The sequence below is a fragment of the Chiloscyllium plagiosum genome, chromosome 35 (assembly GCF_004010195.1).
Source record: "Chiloscyllium plagiosum isolate BGI_BamShark_2017 chromosome 35, ASM401019v2, whole genome shotgun sequence".
NCBI lineage: Eukaryota > Metazoa > Chordata > Chondrichthyes > Orectolobiformes > Hemiscylliidae > Chiloscyllium > Chiloscyllium plagiosum.
The window spans coordinates 36223074-36241994 of record NC_057744.1 but is presented as its reverse complement, the minus strand read 5'-3'; the positions used below and the strand labels follow the sequence as shown (position 1 = coordinate 36241994).

General features: G+C 40.8%; 1 long non-coding RNA gene across 1 annotated transcript; it reads right to left on the bottom strand.

Annotated features, from left to right (window-relative positions):
• Positions 1–961: 961 nt before the first annotated feature.
• On the bottom strand, positions 962–16238 carry LOC122540530. The gene is made up of 3 exons (XR_006309347.1): positions 16068–16238; positions 5448–5526; positions 962–3031 (listed from the first exon to the last, which is right to left on the bottom strand). It is a non-coding gene; the product is annotated as an uncharacterized LOC122540530 (long non-coding RNA).
• Positions 16239–18921: the final 2683 nt, after the last annotated feature.

The window sequence follows — 18921 nt, the reverse complement described above, 5'->3', positions numbered from 1 at the left end:
GTGTGGGGAAAATGTGCTTTCTCAGGTGATATTGCTACATTTGCAAAAAAGATAGACGATAAAATCATGCATTTATACACAGCAACTTTAACATTGTGTTACCATCCCAAAGTGTTTCACAGAATAGTTAACAAACAAAATTTAACAAAATTAATTTAGACTGACAGCAAAAACAAAACATTGTCTAAAGAATCAGCATCCAACAGCAACGCTTGTACAGTATTCACACCAGAATCTCTTTCTGTAACACCTCAAAAGGATTTAAATTAATTGTGATTTTAACTCTCAGTCTGGAAACATTAATAGCTTATTCCTGGATTATCATACACCTGAATTTAACCAAACTCAACTTCTAGTTTATCCAAAAGGTCTGTTACCATGCTGTATGAGTCTACGTCCTCTTCAGTATGTTAATCAAATACTCCAGTCTGGGATGATCAGTAACTCCTTACTCGGAGGTAATTTAGTTTACAATATTCTCCCCTTCTCAGGAGCACAGCTTTAATCATGTACATCTAAGCAAGAACCTTACTCAACTGCACGCAACAAGTAAAATTGAAACAAAAGTCTGTCTCTGTTTCACCCTCTCTCTCTACCATAAGCATTTCCATTAAGCACAAAAGAAACCCTTCAGGTGCAGAACTTTATTCTTTTAAAAGCCTTGAGGTACAGTTGTCTATCTTGCTAGGCCATAACATCTTCAAGTAAACAAGAACCCATTAGGCTGCCAAAGGAGCCCTCACAAACTATTTTAAAGACTTCACTCTGGCTGCAGAAGTAGTTATATGCTAATTATTATCAAATACACAGAAAACCATATAACCACAAATAACCATGACTCAAATTGTAAAATCAAAACTTAGTTTGTCTTAATGTATGTATAAATCTGACAAAAAGTATGATGAACTATTACACAATTGTCTGTGTTATAGCACTACATCTGTTGCAATGGGTCCAGTGCAATTATCCCAGAGAAGGAGTAGGCCTGAGAAGGAGTAGGCCTGAACTCTCACATGCGAGATCTCCTGTGAACGTTTGTGATTTTGATAGTTGACTATGTGTACATGGTAGAAGCCTAGATGTTGCGTTATGTTTGCCAGGAATGATGAATTGCACCAATTTCCATCAGAGCTTTAACTTGGCACAGAATGGGAATCAAACATGAACCTTCCCTGGTGGATTTGTCTGAGCAGCACACCACAGAGTAGAATTCTTCATTGAACTATCAGAGGAAATCAATCTCCAATAATGTTTGATCCACTTTCTGATAAGCTGTGTGGCTTACAGGAAGTGGCTCAGTACAGGTGTAACCCTGAAAAGTGTGTGTACGTGCATGATGGATGGTGCAAAGAGTTAAGGCAGCAGTTGAATTGCTTTTGATGTACAGCTACTTTGCTAGGAAGCAGATCCAAGACTTGGATTGCAGATAGAAATAGTTACATTGTTCTCCCATAAACCAGTTCATTCAGCAACTCATTCAGTCTCAGCACTTCATAAAAGTATACACCCCTAGAGAAAAAAAGTGATCAGGTTTCAAAAATCTACAGCTGTCTCTTGGTGGATTTTGGCACCAATTAACTTTTCGTGGTGCAGCCAAACATTAAAATCAGACCACACTATACTTGGATCATGCCTTTGTGAGAAATGTCAGACCTGGTTCATAAATTCAACATAATGCAGTATAATGAGATGTAAGCATTAACTGAACTGATGAAGAGAATCATCTTAACTCATCAGGACTTTAAAGATTGATTTAATATACTTGAGTTCCATGCACTGGAATGACATTTATTCCAACAACACAGTAATATTAGGACAGTGCATGTCTGATAAACAGTGTTCAAATCTTTGACATTGAAAGTTACCATTGTGATCAGTGGTGAGGCACAGGCTTGCTCCTTTGGAGCAAGTGGTTTTGAAAGACTGGCTGTTCCATGAGATTCCTTCACTGTTGGACAGTCCACTTTACAGCCACTGGGTAATCTCTGATGATATAGAATGCATGTAGTATCTGACTGAAACATAACACTCTGTTTCTGTTTGCAGAGGCCAGGAGTCACCTTCTGGGCTCAGAGATGGTGCCTGGGGAGCTGCATTCATGTCTTGCCAACTTATCTTTTACATTCTTATTGTAATGGTTTTCATTAGGTCTCCTGTAAATTCCTGAAGCCTCACAGAGGCAACATGCAAAGCAAGACCCATTGCACTGCATCTACTAACTCAGATAGTGAAAGACCCCTGTATTGTCTAAGCCCAAAACAGGATTGGAAACAGACAGTACAACACTCACTCATATCCTGATACAGAACTGCACACTATGTTCCAGAACATAATGTCTAATACTCATCATTTAGTTCCAGTCCATTCTAAAAGTACCTTCCACAACCTTAGGGCATGCCAGAAATCTTGGCAACCAATAGATACTTTTGAATTATGGATGTTGTTCTAATGTACGAAAAACAGCAGCCAATTTGTACACTGCAAAAAAAAAAATGATATAAATCATCCCATATTCTGATTTGTTTTAGTTGAGGGAGAGTTAGCCAGAGTAAAGTCTCTTAGCCTTCACTGTCATGGAATCATTCATGTCCACCTGCGAGAGCAAGATGAAGCTTGGCTTAGCCTTTCATTAGAAAGTTGGCATCTGATAGGATGACCAACAGTGCTGCACTAACCTCAACCTCCCACGTACACCATTGCCCTCCCAAGGGCTGCAGTATTTCAACAGATAGTTCACCATCACCTTTTCAAAGGCAATTAGGACAAGAAATGGTGACTCAGCGACTGAAGCCCTCATGCTCTTGAATGAATAGAAATTAGCTCCCACTGAACTGTCACCCTGTAATTTCTCCAAGATTCCTGGATTGCAGCTTGAGCTCCTGATTCAGAGATGAGTGTGCTAGCAACTGTACCTCAACTGGAAACATCATTGGCAAGAACATCATCTGGGAAGTTCAGAGGTGCTCACTAACAGCACATTAATACTCCTCAGACACAGAATGTTGGAGAAGCTCAGCTGGTCCAGCAGTGCCTGTGGAAAGAGAGACAGAATTAATATTTTGAGTCCAGTATAACTCTTCTTCAGACCACCTTTTTCATCAGAAGTTAGATTTGACAAAGGGAGCAGGGACATTAAAGGCGGCCAATAACAAATTAGCAGTTCTCAATAAGGAGATCAAGTACAGGTAAAGGCCAGAGGGAAGGGTTTGGGGAAGGGAAAGTATTGGAGATGGATAAAACGGTCTGTATGGTGGGGGTGGTGGGGAGATGCCTGCCCGTGGCAATAGACAAAGAGATGAAGATGACAGGAAAAGAATTCAGTATCATCTCATGTCTGAAATACTGGTGAGGGGTGGGGAGGGGGGTTGAAGGGCAAATGGGCATCTTAATATTTGTACCATAGAATTAACTATAAGGAGGAGATAACTAATGTAAATGTTGTGCTCTTCCCCAGCACCTCATGACACGTTCCCACTCACTGCAACCTGTTATGACCCAGACCAAACCTCCTAAAACTATTTAGAGGGAACATAACTTTAAATTGACAGGTGATAGACTTAGGACAGTAGTTTCTTCACTCAGAATAGTAGGGGAGTGAACCAGCCTGCTAGCAACAGTAGTAGACTTGCCAATGTTAAGGGCATTTAAATGGGCATTGGACATACATATGGATAATAATGGGAACTGTGTAGATTAGATGGGCATCAGATTATTTTCACAGGTCAGCACAACATCGAGGGCTGAAGGGCCTGTACTGCACTGTAACATTCTATGTTCTAGAAGGTTGTCTAGACCCTAACATTTTCTTATTTTTAAGGCAAGTTAGGGTGTTGTGTTCCAGATGCAATTTGATCAGTCAAACTATCAGCCTTTGTCGCAAAACACACTTTAGTAAAAAAAAAAGCAAAATGCATTACAGTTAATATACAACAAAAGAAGCAATTGTAATAACGTAATTCTACTGGAAAATGTAACAGACAAATAGATTATTAACAGTAACTGTTCCAATATAGTGACATCCCCCAAGCATTCCATTGGCAAAAGGAAAATGCAGAAAAAAAGAGGAGATTTTCTCACAGGCAATTCTCTAGTCCAAAAAGAAAAGTATCAGGAGAGAACTCTGAGACAGAGAGTAGCAGGGAAAGATTGACTTCAACTTCAAGACCCAGCAACAACTGTTACTGAAAACTAAAAACTAAAAATCCCAGTTTTTGTGGAGCTTGACCCCACCCATTCATGCTGTTTCTATTGTTCCAATTTTAAACAAAAACCTAAGGTCTCACAAACTGTTTACTCTAATAGGTCCGGGTAAACTACTCACAATCTCTGTCTTACAACCTCTCTTCAGAAAAAAAAAAGAGAAAATACACCTCTTAAAGCCATAGTACCATTAAAACTAAATCCAGCTCAGATGGATCTGTCCAGATTTGAACCTAGTGTAGCAATCAAGTGCAGAGTGATTCCCTCACCTTTCATTCAAAGGCCTCAATACCTATGATATCTGCAGCATGAGGTGGACAAGGAAATTTTGCTTTAGGTATGATGTGCTTGCCCCCAATTAATGGCCAGCCCAGCACTGGAAAAGTGCAGTAGGAGTCCGAGAGAATGGAATCTGGGATGACAGGATGCCACTGGCAGTCAGTGAGGGAAAGGTAAAGGAACTCCTGACATCTAGGAGTCACAGTGAGTGGAATTTGGAAATATTACATGACAAGGAATTGCTTTTGCATCTCTCGATCCCACATTGCAAGCAAAATATAGTTCAAAACATATTTCTGTTTCACCTCATTTGCACTCAACTGTTCCTGTTGCTCAGTTAAACTAATGGAAAAACTATTTCTCCACTTGGTCCATAAATATAATCACACTGGTCAAAATAAATAACATTCTCAAACCTGAGCTGTATATTTAAAAACAGTGTTATGTTCCGGCAGGTGACCAAATCTTTGTTGAAGAGTTAAAAAACACAACACCAGGTTATAGTCCAACAGGTTTATTGGAAGCACTAGCTTTCGGAGCGACGCTCCTTCATCAGGTGATTGTGGAGGGCTCGATCGTAACACAGAATTTATGTGTTACGATCGAGCCCTCCACAATCACCTGATGAAGGAGCGTCGCTCCGAAAGCTAGTGTGCTTCCAATTAAACCTGTTGGACTATAACCTGGTGTTGTGTGATTTTTAACTTTGTACACCCCAGTCCAACACCGACATCTCTGAATCATGACTACTTTGTTGAAGAGGGTTACTTAATATTCCAGACTACAGGAAGGCAGCTGGAGCTCAGCAAGTATGGCTTTCAGCTGAATATAACAGATCATGTATCGGTGATGTTAAAATCATTCCTATCAATTTCAACTGAAACATTTAAGATGTTGCAAGAGAGCACCCAGAAGAAATCAGTGTATGAGTGAGGAGGAACAAATGAAACAGGCACAGTTGTACCTACTGGTCAGGTCTTTGCATTTCCATTGGCTTCAGGTTGGTATCCTTATTTGCTTCGCTTTACACTAATCCTCTTCTTCCACCTGTGCTAAATCAAAGTACATTTGTAAGGAGCAGCAGCTCAATCGGTGCATTCATCATGAAAACCCATGCCTCAGATCTATCTCCTGGGATGCATAGAGTAAGCTGGTCTCAGCTCGTGAAGACAAGAGCCAATGTGATTTGCCTGAGGGATCCTTGGTTTTGAGGGGAAAGCTTTTGCCAGTCTTCCCATTGACCACTGTAATCCTGCTAATTGGCTATCATTGACCCATAAAACGGTTGGAATGATGTTAGCTTGACATTGCAATGGTATGCAAACACATTGTCTTGTACCTCAAGCATCTGTTGAACTATTGCTTTTGAGGTTGTTCTGAGACTCATATTCAGAATGAGTTCAAACACTTTAGATCTCCCAGTGTAACTGCTGCGCATGAATTCCCTCAGTCAATAAATGTTAAATGTCACATCTTCCAACTGCTCACAGCTGATATCATCTGTATTTTCAAGGTTGGAGATCTCAGGCGTTGATAAGGATCGATGGAAAGAATTGTGGGGAGTTAACTGATAGGCAGTGCAGTATAACACTGCTTCTTTTATCACACCAACTCTCAAATACATCTTTGACTGAGATGACCTTTACTGTTAACGGAGCCAAAACAACAAGCCAACATCTAGAAGTGTTATACAAATCCATAAACAGAGGCAAAAACCAAACTGCCTACCTACCTACCTACACAAAAAAAAATATCACAGAATGGCAACACAGGTTAATGAGATTATAAGAAAAGCATTGAGGCTGCACATGTAGTTCTCAAAGGCTGGAATTGAAAAGCAGAGAAATTACATGAAACTTACATTTAATCTTGGTTACACTAAATGTCAAGCACTGGCACAGGTCTGGGGGTGTCCATATTATGGAGAGGTAGCCCTGGAGAAGAAGTTGCTAAAAGGACTCAAAGATCACAGCACAGCTAAGAAGGTATGCTGCTTAGGAAGGACTGAACATGAGGGGATGGAGTGGGGAAGAGTACACATGATGATTGGCTAGCTCTCCTGCAATGCTGGAGGCCACCCTTCTCTCCAGCTCCCAGTACATTCTGTCTCAGTGCAAAATACCGTAAGATCATAATACAGCTCATTGGGTCTGCTCCATCATTCAGTGAGATCAGTGCTAATCTGATACTTCTCAACATTCACTTCCCTGCCTTTCCCCCACAACCCTCGAGCCCCTTAGTGATCTATCTAGCTTAACTTTGAACATGATTAATGACCCAGTCTTGACAACCTTTTGTGGTAAAGAATTCCACAGATTCATTATGCTCAGAGAAAAAAAAAATCCTCCTCATCTCTGTCCTCACCAGGTAACTCCTAACTCTGAAACTATGGCTCTGGTCCTGGACTCTCCGACAATTAAAACAAACCTCTCCATGTCTACCCTATCAGCTAGATAAATATCTCTTATGCTGCAACAAGGTCACGTCTCATTCTTCCAAACTCCAATGAGTATAGGCCCAACCTACTGAACCTCATCTCATAAGAAAATCCCTCCATTCAGAATCAACGTAGTGAACCTTCCCTCGACTGTGTTCACTGTCAGTATGCTTCTCTTTATGTAAGGGATGAAGGCATTCCCGGTGTGGACTAAATAGTGCCTTGTGTAGTTTCAGGAAAATGGTTATATTTTTATGCTCCATTCCTTTCAAAATAAATGCCACATTCCATTTGCCTTCCCTATTGCCTGTTGAACTTGTCTGATAGCCTTTTCTGATGTATGAACTTTGACATCCAACACCCTCAATGTAGCAGCTTTCTGCAGATTATTCCCAATTAATAACATTCGACCTCCCTATTCTTCCTGCTGAAGTGTATAACCTCATATTTCCCATGTTATTTTGCATTAGCCAAGTCTTGCGCATGCACTTGATCTATCCATATCCCTCTGCAGGCTCATTGTGTCATCATTATGTCATGCCTTTCCATTTTTTTTGAGTCATCACAAACTTGGCAATAATAAATTCATTTCCCTCATCCAAGTATTTAATATATATTGTAAATAGTTGTCACAGCTAACCCTTCTTAGGTACAAGAATATGAATGAATGTTTTTTATGAATGGAAACAAACGTGCCTAAAAAACATCAATGAGAAATACAACAACATATAGTGAAATACTTGCATACATCACCACAATTCTGCACCATTTTGAGAGATTAAGAGTAAGAGAAAAATTGAAAAGATATAGTTTAAAGAGAGAAGTCCATCTACGTTCGAGTTCTGAGCCACCACCACCTTGCCAAACCCAATTAACATCGAAGTCACTAAATCCTCAGGCGTCATCCTTTGTTGCTAGGCCGATTCACCTCTGTCACAGACTCTGCTGGATCCACCATCATTAGAGAGTCTTTAGCCTCGGCCCACTCCATCGATGTTGCCCTGATGCCCTTCTGATACTGCCTCACTGCCGCCAGTGCCAACAAAGTTGCTGATCCTCAGGTGCCATCTTTTATTGCTGGGCCTACCTACCACTGTCACCTCAGGGCTCACTTGGGTATAAACATACAAGGAATACTGCAAGTTAACATGCAGTTATCACAAGCAATTAAGAAGGGAAATGGCATTTTACCTTATTTCAAAGGAACAGGAGGAGTGCAAAAGTAACAATGTTTTGCTACAATTGTTCAATGGGTTGGTGTACACTTCCATCTCCATATGTAAGATGCATACAATTGACTGGGAGACAGGATAGTGAAGGTTTGCTCGACTGGTCCCTGGAGTGAAAGGATTGTCTTCTGAAAGGCTGTGCTGGTATTCTCCAGTATTTGCAAGAATAAAAGAGTGATATTGAAACATGAAAGATTCTAAAGAGAGTTAAACAGGTTAGACACAGAGGTTATTTGTCCTGACTAGTGATTCTAGAACAGAGGACAGAGTTTTTGGAGGCTGTTCCTTTAAAAACTGAGGCAAAGTAATTTCTTCACTTGAAGTATTATGAGCTCTTAGGACTCTATCCCAGATATTTATGAATTCCCTACTGTTTAATATAGTTAACACATTAATTAGGAGCAGAACGAAGTCACTTGGCCTCTCAAGCCTGTTCCCCCCTTCAATAAGAACATGGCTGATCTAATTACTTCATATTCTTGCTCACCTTGAATAACCTTTCACCCTAGGCAAATCATGAGGTCTCAAAAAGGATCTGAACATGGCACCTCTAACACCAATCCATGAGCCAAAGTGACAACTATACCTCAAAATCAATGAGGAAGTCACTGGATCTGAAACTGACATATATTTCATCTCTCAGGAATTTGAGGGATGTGGGGACCATGAGGAAACCAAAACTGAATGTGAAGAATAGCCATAATTGGAATGATTGGTGACCCAGATCCAACAGGTCATTTGATCTACCTCAGCCCCTACTTCTTATATCAATATATCATAAAAATATCTGAATATGTCTTGATGAAGAGAGATGGAAGGAGGTTTGTGCACAAGTAGTAGGGAAGATTGGCGCATTCCACTTAATGACTTTATCCATTTAATAGAAAAAATATGGATGATCAAGATTACTTTTACGCACAGAGCTGGTAAAGACTTCATAAGAATCCTTACTTCATTAACTGAATAGATGCTAACCCATATTGGAACAGGGCCCAAGAACAACTCCAGAGACTTCTCTAAACATGCCTGTATATGTCATATGGATATGTCCAACTCTTCCAAATGTAAAGGTCGGGTCAGCCATCAGCTTTTGTAAGCTACACTTAGAGGAACGCTTTATGCTGCGAGTGAAACCTAGTGCCTACGGCAAGTTTCTTCCTTAGCTGATAAGGTTTATTTCCATTTTATACCATCTTGATCTTTCCCCAGACACTGACCAGTCCCTCTCACCTTATGTACTTTATATGAACTGAGGCAGTCGGAACTGCAGACTATTTGACTATACTGCTCTTTAGGAAGAGGATGGTGGGTACCACGGGAGGCCATTAAAACCCTCGAGCTTGTTTCACGACACAACAAGATTATGACTAATCTGCACCTTTTCCTCACCTCCCTATACCTTTAGATAGCAAACTGACAAAATCAGCTCGAACTCACTTCTACTCTGCCTCTCAACTCCTACATTATTGCTAAATTCTCAGCCTTCTTATCAGCCGTTAAGTGCTGGATGAACATAGATTTCCTGTATTAAATATTGGGTCAATATTTTTATGTAGAAAATATTGTCCAGAGCACAATATGGCATCCAAGCCAAAGGTATATTGGCACTTGCCCTGGGAACAAGGTCATTACTAGCTGCCAATGGATCAATGTTTGAGAATGCCTTGGTTTAATAATGGTTTAAGCAACTAAAAGAACTGGATACTGCAAAGATAATGGGCGTGGCCTACATTTCTGCAATAGTACTAAAGATGTATGCCCTAGAACTTGCTGTACCTCTAGTCAAGCTATTCCAGTACAACTACAACACTAGTAACCACCCATTGTGGAAAATTGCCCAACTATGTTCTGCATACAAAAAACAGGAGAAATCCCATTTGGCCAATCACCGCCGCATTAGTCTACGCTCAATCACCAATAATGTGATGGAAGGTGTTATCAATAGTGTTATCAAGCAGCACTTGCTCAGAAATAAGCTGCTCACTGATACCCAGTTTGGCATCCACCAGAACCATTTAGCTTCTGACCTTATTGGTGCCTTGGTTCAAACATGGAAAAATAACAAAGAGCTCAATTCCAGAGATGAAGTGAGAGTGACAGACCTTGACATCAAGGTTGCATTGACATAATGTGGCATCAAGAAGCCCTAGCAAAAGTGGAATCAAAGGAAAAGCTCTCACTGGTTGCGTTAAACCTAGCACAATAGGAAGATGGTTGCAGTTGTTGGAGGTCAGTCATTGAGCTCCAGGATATCTCAAGGTAGTGTCCTAAGTCCTACCATTCTCAACTGCTTCATTATAAGGTTGGAATTACAGATATTCACTAATAATTTTATAATGTTCTGCACCACATGACTCCTCAGATACTACAGTAGTCCATGTCCAACACAGCAAGACCCAATTAATATCCAGGCTTCATCTGATAAGTAGCAAGTAACATTCATTCCATGCAAGTGCCAGACAATGACAATCTCCAACAAAAGAAACTCTCACATCGGCATCATTGACACTACCATCGCTGGTATTATCATTGCTGAATCTCCATTTATCAACATCCTGGGGTTCATCGTTGACAAGAATTGAGCTAGTGGGTGGAATGATGGCACAGTGGTTAGCACTGCTGCCTCACAGCGCCAGAGACCCGGGTTCAATTCCTGCCTCAGGCAACTGACTGTGTGGGGTTTGCATTTTCTCCCAGTGTCTGCGTGGGTTTCCTCCAGGTGCTCCGGTTTCTTCCCACAGTCCAAAAATGTGCAGGTTAGGTGAATTGGCCATGCTAAATTGCCCGTAGTATTAAGGGAATGGGTCTGGGTGGGTTGCGCTTCGGCGGATCGGTGTGGACTTGTTGGGCCGAAGGGCCTGTTTCCACACTAAGTAATCTAATCTAAATTAATTGTAGTGTGGCTACAAGAGCAAGTCAAAGGCTAGGAATTCTGCAATGTGTAACTCACCCCCCTGTCTCACCAAACTTGATCCACCATTCAGAAGGCACAAATCAGGAGTGTGATGGAATACTCCCCACTTATTTGGATCCATACAGCTCCAACAACAGAAGAAACTTGACACTATCCAGGGTAAAACAGTTTGTTGGATTGCCACCACATTCTCAAACATTCAGTTCTTTCGCTGCCAATGCTCAGTAGCAGCACTGTATACCTCCTTCAATGCAGAAACTCACCAATGCTATTTAAACAGTACCTCCCAAATTCATGACCACTCTTATCTAGAATGACAAGGACAGCAGATCATGGAAACACCAAGACCTGCAAGTTCCCTTCCAAGCCACTATACTTGACTTGACTTGGAAATGTATCACTGCTCCCTCAATGGTCATCTCATCAAAACCCATGAATTCCATCCCCAGCAACATGATGGATTTATCTGTACCAAATGGAGTTTTGTGATTCAAAAAGACAATTCAGGATTCCAAAAAATGTTAGCCTTAACAGTGATATCTACATCCCATGAGGGACTAAAAGAACAGAATTAACCCTCATCCCACTCAATCCCATTGCCTGGAATTCCATATCTGCTACTTTAATCACTCTCATCATAAAGAATTCCAGTGAACCAAACTTCCTTTGACACCAATTGCCAACAACTGTTGATCAGAGAGTAAAATATTACCATTGCCCAAATTTAAACAAACAGTTTCATTGCCAAATGTTGCTTAGATGTAGCAACACATGGGATTAAATAAATACTTTGTTGAGCATTTCCAAGTGTTTTTTTTTGTATGGGCTGTTTCTGAATGGCAATTGAATGGGTCATGATACCAGGATTTAAGGTTATTTTTATCTGAGGTTGTAAAAATCCTGATCCAAGAATATCTTGATCAAGCAGACCATTTTTTTGGCAAGCTGGTTGTAATCTTATCAAGATTCAGCTGTTTTTACTTTGATTGTAACTTACAATTTGTGCTCTGTGAAATTCACAACAGAGCAGAGGTATTTAATTTCCCATTATTTCAGCCAATTTCCTTAGCTATGTAGAAACAATGTAAGTCACATCAAGAAACAAAGCATATTTACAGCTGCATTGCACACAGCCAGTCTACCCGCAATTGATTAGCAACGATGAAACTATTGTCATATCACAAACAGCTTAGCTCAGTTAGCAACACCTTCGAGTTAGATAAGGTTAGGAGTTCAAGCCACATAATAGGGCATAATCCAACTTGATGGTCACTACCACACAGAGGACCTCTGCACTACATGATGTGGCATCTTTCCGTTGAGGAGCTAAGCAAAAAAGTTAGTTGAATGGTAAAAATCCCATTGCTCAACAAGAGCCTGTACCAACATTCGTCCTCAATCAATCTCATTCCTGGAAACCTTGATTATCTTTCCATTCATTTGCGGTCTGGGCTAGTTTCCTATGTTACAGCGCCCACACTGTAGGGCAATATTTTGTTCAGGCTTTTTGCCACAGACCTTTAGTGAAGAGTGAAACCATCAATTGATGTTGCCTCATCTGCTTTCACTAACCATCCCAAGAAAAAATGCATCAGAAATAGCTTATAGAAATTTTGTTGCTTTTTCACTGCTGACTGCAATCAATGTACATACTTGTTTAACAAAATATAATTAATGTCAGAAGCAAAAGTACTCACGTTTTCATGGTGAAAACATTAAAACAATAAGACGTTTACAGAAAACATTTTAATACGTGTTAGAAATTAGCTTTTAATACTTATCTCAGTGTTATTCAGACAAAATTTTGCCTGTGGAACTATAACTTGGCAGGGTTTTTTTTTGCCAGTGGTGGGGTTTAAATGTTTTGGAATGGCCTAGGCCAAAGCATTGTGCGGCAGTCACTTTCAATCTGGACCAGCTCATCGAAAGGATTCTAAACAGACTCTCCCACACTTTGAGAAAACTGTCAGAAGGGTTTGACAATGTGCTTACTGAGAGGAACACTGGAACACTTGTTCAGGCACTCCAAATCAGAATGGTTACAATAAGGAGACAGCTAGTCAGCCCATCATGTCTGTGTCAGCCCTCTGCAAGAGTGTCTCAGCTTGTCCCGCTCTTCCTCATTTCCCCACAGCTTTACAAATTTTGTTTCCTCTTCAGATAAAATAATCCAGTTTCATTTTGGAAGCCACTTTGCATTCATGCACATAGAAGAATAACCAACTGGAGCTGGTGGCACATTTTGTAGTGCCTTATTAGTCACCAAATATCAGTACACTGGGCACTTGTACACTGGCTCCCATCAGCCTCATTACAGATTATTGAGCCTTTGAAAGGCTGAGCTCTCAATTATCTGAAGAGCCAGCGCCTAAAGACCCGAATCACCTGTGTAGCCTCTGCCATATTATGGGGCCACAAAAGATATGCCTTTGGAATGCTGGAGAGACCAATCTGAAAGCAGGACAACTCTCTCTTTTTGTTCTGGGTTGGAAAACTGCATTTTTAGCTCAGAGATTCAAACATAGCAAGAATGAGATGGATACGACTGCATCGTGGAGTGCCAGAGAAATCACTGAACTGTCCCGTTCAATGAAAATAGATACTTTATAAATTGTACCAAGATGAACAAACATTAACAGTAGAACCCAGCTTACTGGTGCTAAAATAACACAGAGGTTACAGCTCAAGAGAACGAAAAAAAGGTACAGAGTGCAGACAGCTATTTGTGTGCGTGAATCACAATGGGAAACAGATGTTTGACGATTAAGGGCAGGCAGGTGATGACAGAATGGCAGACTATGCAATGAGCTTTGCTGTGAAACAAAAGGGTTGAGAGTGTTTCTTTGCCGAATCTGCACGTAGGTACAGAATGAGCAACATTCACATCACCGGCTCCTCATTAACAACAGGACTGGGAATATTCCACTCTCTGAAGAGTCACTGACCCCTACGAAGTATGGAACTAATGGATTAAACAGCCACAGCTGACATCATGCTCAGGAGAAGAGATTTCCATTTGAGTCTTTTTGTGGCTTGGTATCAAATCTATTCTGAATACACTGTTGTGAATCACCTTGAACCAATTTCCTACATTGAAGGTGCTACATAAATACAAAATGAAACATACACGATTCTCAGGAGACTTGGCAGATTAGATGCAGAAATGTTGTTTCTCCTTGTGGGAGAATCAAGGACCAAAGGGAATAATCTTAGAATAAGGAGTCACACATTTAAAACTTCCTTCTCTCAGAGGGTAGTGAATCTGTGGAGTTCTTTATCATACCAGGCTGTCTACTTTGGTTCCTAGTTTTGAGATGTTTTTGCTTGTTAGCATTTTGGAGCAGCTAAGCAAAAGCTGGAACATTAAAATGTGGTACAGGTTCACCCTGAAGGTTTTAATTTTTGATTTTGATTCAGGTTCATTTTGAATGTATTAGATTGAAGCATTTTCAGAGATGATTTCCTGACGTGGCTGGCAGTTGATTAAGTGGAGCTGAAAGCTTTAGTTCTCAAAGCAAGTGCTGCAACTACATTGCACCATCACTTGCCGATAGAACTTGAATTAGAGGCCAATGGTTTAGTGAGGCCAGTCAACATTGCAGCTGAAGTGCTTGTCGCAAAGTTGAAGGGTGAATGCAAGAGGTCTGGTGGTTGACCTGTTGGGTGGTGCGTACTTTGTGCAGAAGCTATTGGGGATTTGCCCATTCCAGTTGTGACTGTACATTAGTTTCTCTATTAAAAGGAGGTTGAATTTGATGTTGGATTAACTGTTCTGGATGGTATAGATCAGTTATCATTAAGAAGCCCAGCCATTTTTCCTATTAAAACACACTGCATTGTGCACTTCATCAACAGAAACCTTATACAATCCATAATGACTGGTCAGTATGTGTGTAGTAAGAACTTCAACAAAGGCAAAGAGTTAGATGATAATTTAACATGACAAGAAACTCAGACAGAATTTGTCAGACATATTCCTTTGTCCAAATGACTCTTTCAAAAAAAGTCAGCTTTTATTGAATGAAGGGGTCAATTATCTTTAACAGAAAAGAATGTGCATTTATTTCCCCAATGTTGGTCTTCACTGTGAATTAATCACATTGGAGATACAATCACCGTCAATCCCTTAACAGGCTTTACATGTAAGTTAATCTATTGAAAACATGGGTGTTTTATTGGTGGTGGTTTATAGATGTAAGACAGACAGGTGATTTAGTAATGCAAAAATAAAACATTATATGGATATATAAAAGAAAATCACTTGTTATGTTTGCAAAGGTAACTGCTCATTAATGGGTCCTCACAGTCAACTGTGCAATTAATAATCCCTTCAGTTGTTTAAGCAATCGTTATTGAGCAGGATCATAAATTGGCAAAATTATGACCTGAAAGAATATTGATCAAAATACCAGGAGGGCTGGACATTTGTGGTGCAAAGAAAGTGTCCCTACTTCTACCCATGATCCACATTCAGGTACCAACCTCTATGGATAGGTGTCTCAGCTATTTTAATCAGCCTGTTCAAATGTACTAAGTGGACACAATCTCTCACAGTACAATACTGCAGTAGAGTGGCATTGACTTGAATAGGTTGGAATCTGGAACCCCATATCCTGAGGAAACAAAGAGAAACCTGAAGGAAGGTCACAACTAGAAACATTAACTCTGATTTCTCTCCACAGATGCTGCCAGACCTGAACTTCATAGTTTTTGAACACAACCTCAAGCTTCCAAAACACAACTGCTAATAAAATCCTCTTGAAACATAGGAAGGCAACAGCAATTCATTTGTGCAATATCAACAACCAAGAAAGAGATAAATATACTGATAATCAATTTGCAGTTAGGAATAAACAATAACCAACTAGGGCTTGTGACCAAATGGTACTTTCCCCTAATTCCAGGCTAGACACTTGGGTTGAAATCCAAGTGGTATATCTTAACATTAATTGGTTAAAAAAAAACAATTGGTTTACATATTAGACCAGAGTAGCAGGGGGAAGCTCACCTGTTTGTCCTCAAATTGTGCCACAGGATCTTTAACTGGGCTGGTAGACAACAACTTACTGATTAAGTGTGAAAGAGCCTCAGACAGTACAGCACTGAGCCTCTGACATTGCGGCACTCCCCTAGTGCTGATCCTTTCAGTCTCCAGTGTGAGACATCCCTAGTGTCACCAACATACCTTCAGTGAAAAGAGCTTATTGTAATTGAAGTATCAGTTGTGCATTAACAACTGTGAGCTAAAAGTGCCAGTACATTCCAGAAGAATAATCACAATACATTGATACCGTTGAGTTGTGAGTTTGAATCACATTTGCAAAACAATTCACAGTCACAGCTGCTTTTCAGTTCCTTACTGATTTGTAGATGTCTTATTTGCTTAAGATAAACTGTCCGTACAAGAATTAAGGGTAAACACAAGTGAAAGCTATTCATATGCTTCAGCCTTTCCACCACAGAGATACCTGCAATTGAGAAAAGCCTATACACAGAGGCCTTCGTGTCAGGGTTACAACTGTGCTGACAGTCTATAGTGAGCTGGGACAGGAAGTTGAAATCAGCTGTTTCCTTATCACCCCCCAAGCAGATGCCTCAGAAAGTAGAAGCTTATGATCAAGTGTTTACTACATGTTTAGCAAATTAAAACAGGAAACAGATGCTGCCTAATTAAAGCTAAAGAGGTAATGACCATTTGTTCCACCCTTTAACAAGGGGCACAGGGTCAAACCTATCAAGTATTCTCAGAGAAATGTGAGCTTCAGTGAGACTGGGTTCAATTTTGTTTGAATTTGTCAGCAGTAGCTCAATTTTACTTGGTCTGCAGCTCCATTAAATTGATGAGAAATCTGGCATTAGAAAAATTATAGAAACTGTCTAACTGCAGTCTTGAGCTCAAAGACAAATACTCTGCCTGAATGTTAGGGAGGACAAAGTAATTGGGCGGCACAGTGGTTAGCACTGCTGCCTCACAGCACCAGGGACCTGGGTTCAATTCCTGCCCCGGGCAACTGTCTGTGTGGAGTTTGCACATTCTCCCCGTGTCTGCGTGAGTTTCCTCTGGGTGCTCTGGTTTCCTCCCACAGTCCAATGATGTGTAGGTTTGATGAATTGGTCATGCTAAATTGCCCATAGCGTTAGATGTCGGGGGTAAATGTAGGGGAATGGGTCTGGGTGGGTTGCTCTTTGGTGGGTCGGTGTGGACTTGTTGGGCTGAAAAGCCTGTTTCCACACTAGGGAATCTGTCATCTAAACACCACATAATTCAAAGGTCCTAATCTTAAAGTCATGCAATCACATGGTGCAACCTGATGTGAAGGCCTACTTAAGGTTTGCATTGTTGACTGTAAAACCAAAGTGCAGGTTCTACTTGAAATCTGGCAGGAATAACCGAAGAACTCTCTCTCAAAGCTTGTGAACAGATAGACAGCCAGTAAAAAATCTACATCAGTTCAGGTCTCTGTATGAGGTCCAAGGTAAACCAAAGATAAAGTTTGCGGACTTGACTGAAGGGAAGCAGTGCTGTAGCCTACAGTGACCTGTTGCCGAAGAGCCTGGAGGGGGAGTCAGTGTCAGAGCTAACACTCCTAGATTAAACAGTGATGATACATGAACCCCAAAAAACAGCATCTTCAAAATCAAGGACACCAACACTGAGCAAATGTTTCCCACTTCTGTGAAAACACAGCGACTGCATCATTATTTAAAATAGTCCAAGCTTCCCTTAACTCAGTCAGCTTTCCATGTCCAGTGGTGAACAGAGGAAAAATGACTCTTTTTAACTTGCTTTACTTGCCTCTGTTGGGAGTAGGTAGCTTAACATCTACCATTTCCTTTGGCCATTTCCACAAAGGAAATATCTTCTCACTCTTTCCAAAGCCTGGACCAGAAATACTGAATGTTAAACCAATGAAGGCGATATCAGGAAGCTACTGAATGGCGGTTTTTGCTGTGCAGGGCCTTGGAAGGGTGCTAACAAAAGATCAGAATTGTAGGAACAAAGAGTTGGTGTGAGCCAATTACTGAGTTCAAGACTGGGGAGGCCATTATGAATTTGGGAGCTAACAGAGGTGAGCATTGAAGGGAATGATGGGCAGCTAGAAGGTGATGCTGGCCTGGTGGTGATACCACTCGGCTCAGGCTAACGTTCTGGAGATACAGGTTCAAACTGCACCACAGCAGCTGATGGAACTTCAATACCATTAAAAATACTGAAAGATAGTTTCAGTGATGGGAACCACAATGTTATCAGCCCGAAGCGTCGAATCTCCTGTTCCCTGGATGCTGCCTGACCTGCTGTGCTGTTCCAGCAATAAAGTTTCAGTTTAATGGAAAAGCCCATTTGCCCTTTTACAGAAACAAATTTGCCAACCTATCCAACATGTGACTCCATTCCAAAGCAATCATAACTGCCCTCTGAAATGACCTCCAAAGCTTTCATTTCAATGACCATTAGGGAATGGACAAAAAGGTACTGGCCTTGCCAGCAATGCCCATGTCTGATGAAAGAAGAAGTATTGACTTCGGTATATGTTAGGTCCAGGTAATAGAGTGCATGGTGAGCTGAGCTTTACAGGGGGTAAAGGACAGCAGGCCACCTGGGAGAGCCTCTTTGCCTTAGCATCCATTTATTTCTGATCCTGCCTCCCTGATAGGTGCTAATAAATTGAAAGTTGCAACATTTCCAATTCTATGCAGAAGAACATTAGGATCATTGAGGATTGTTGAATTTCAAATAGGACATGTTGATCCTGAACAGTCAGGATCAAGGTGACAGAAGTGCCTGGGGAGGGAGCTAGAATCAATAGCAAAGGTTCAAATTTTGTCTCATATGAACCCCATATGAATAAGATGCCGAAGTA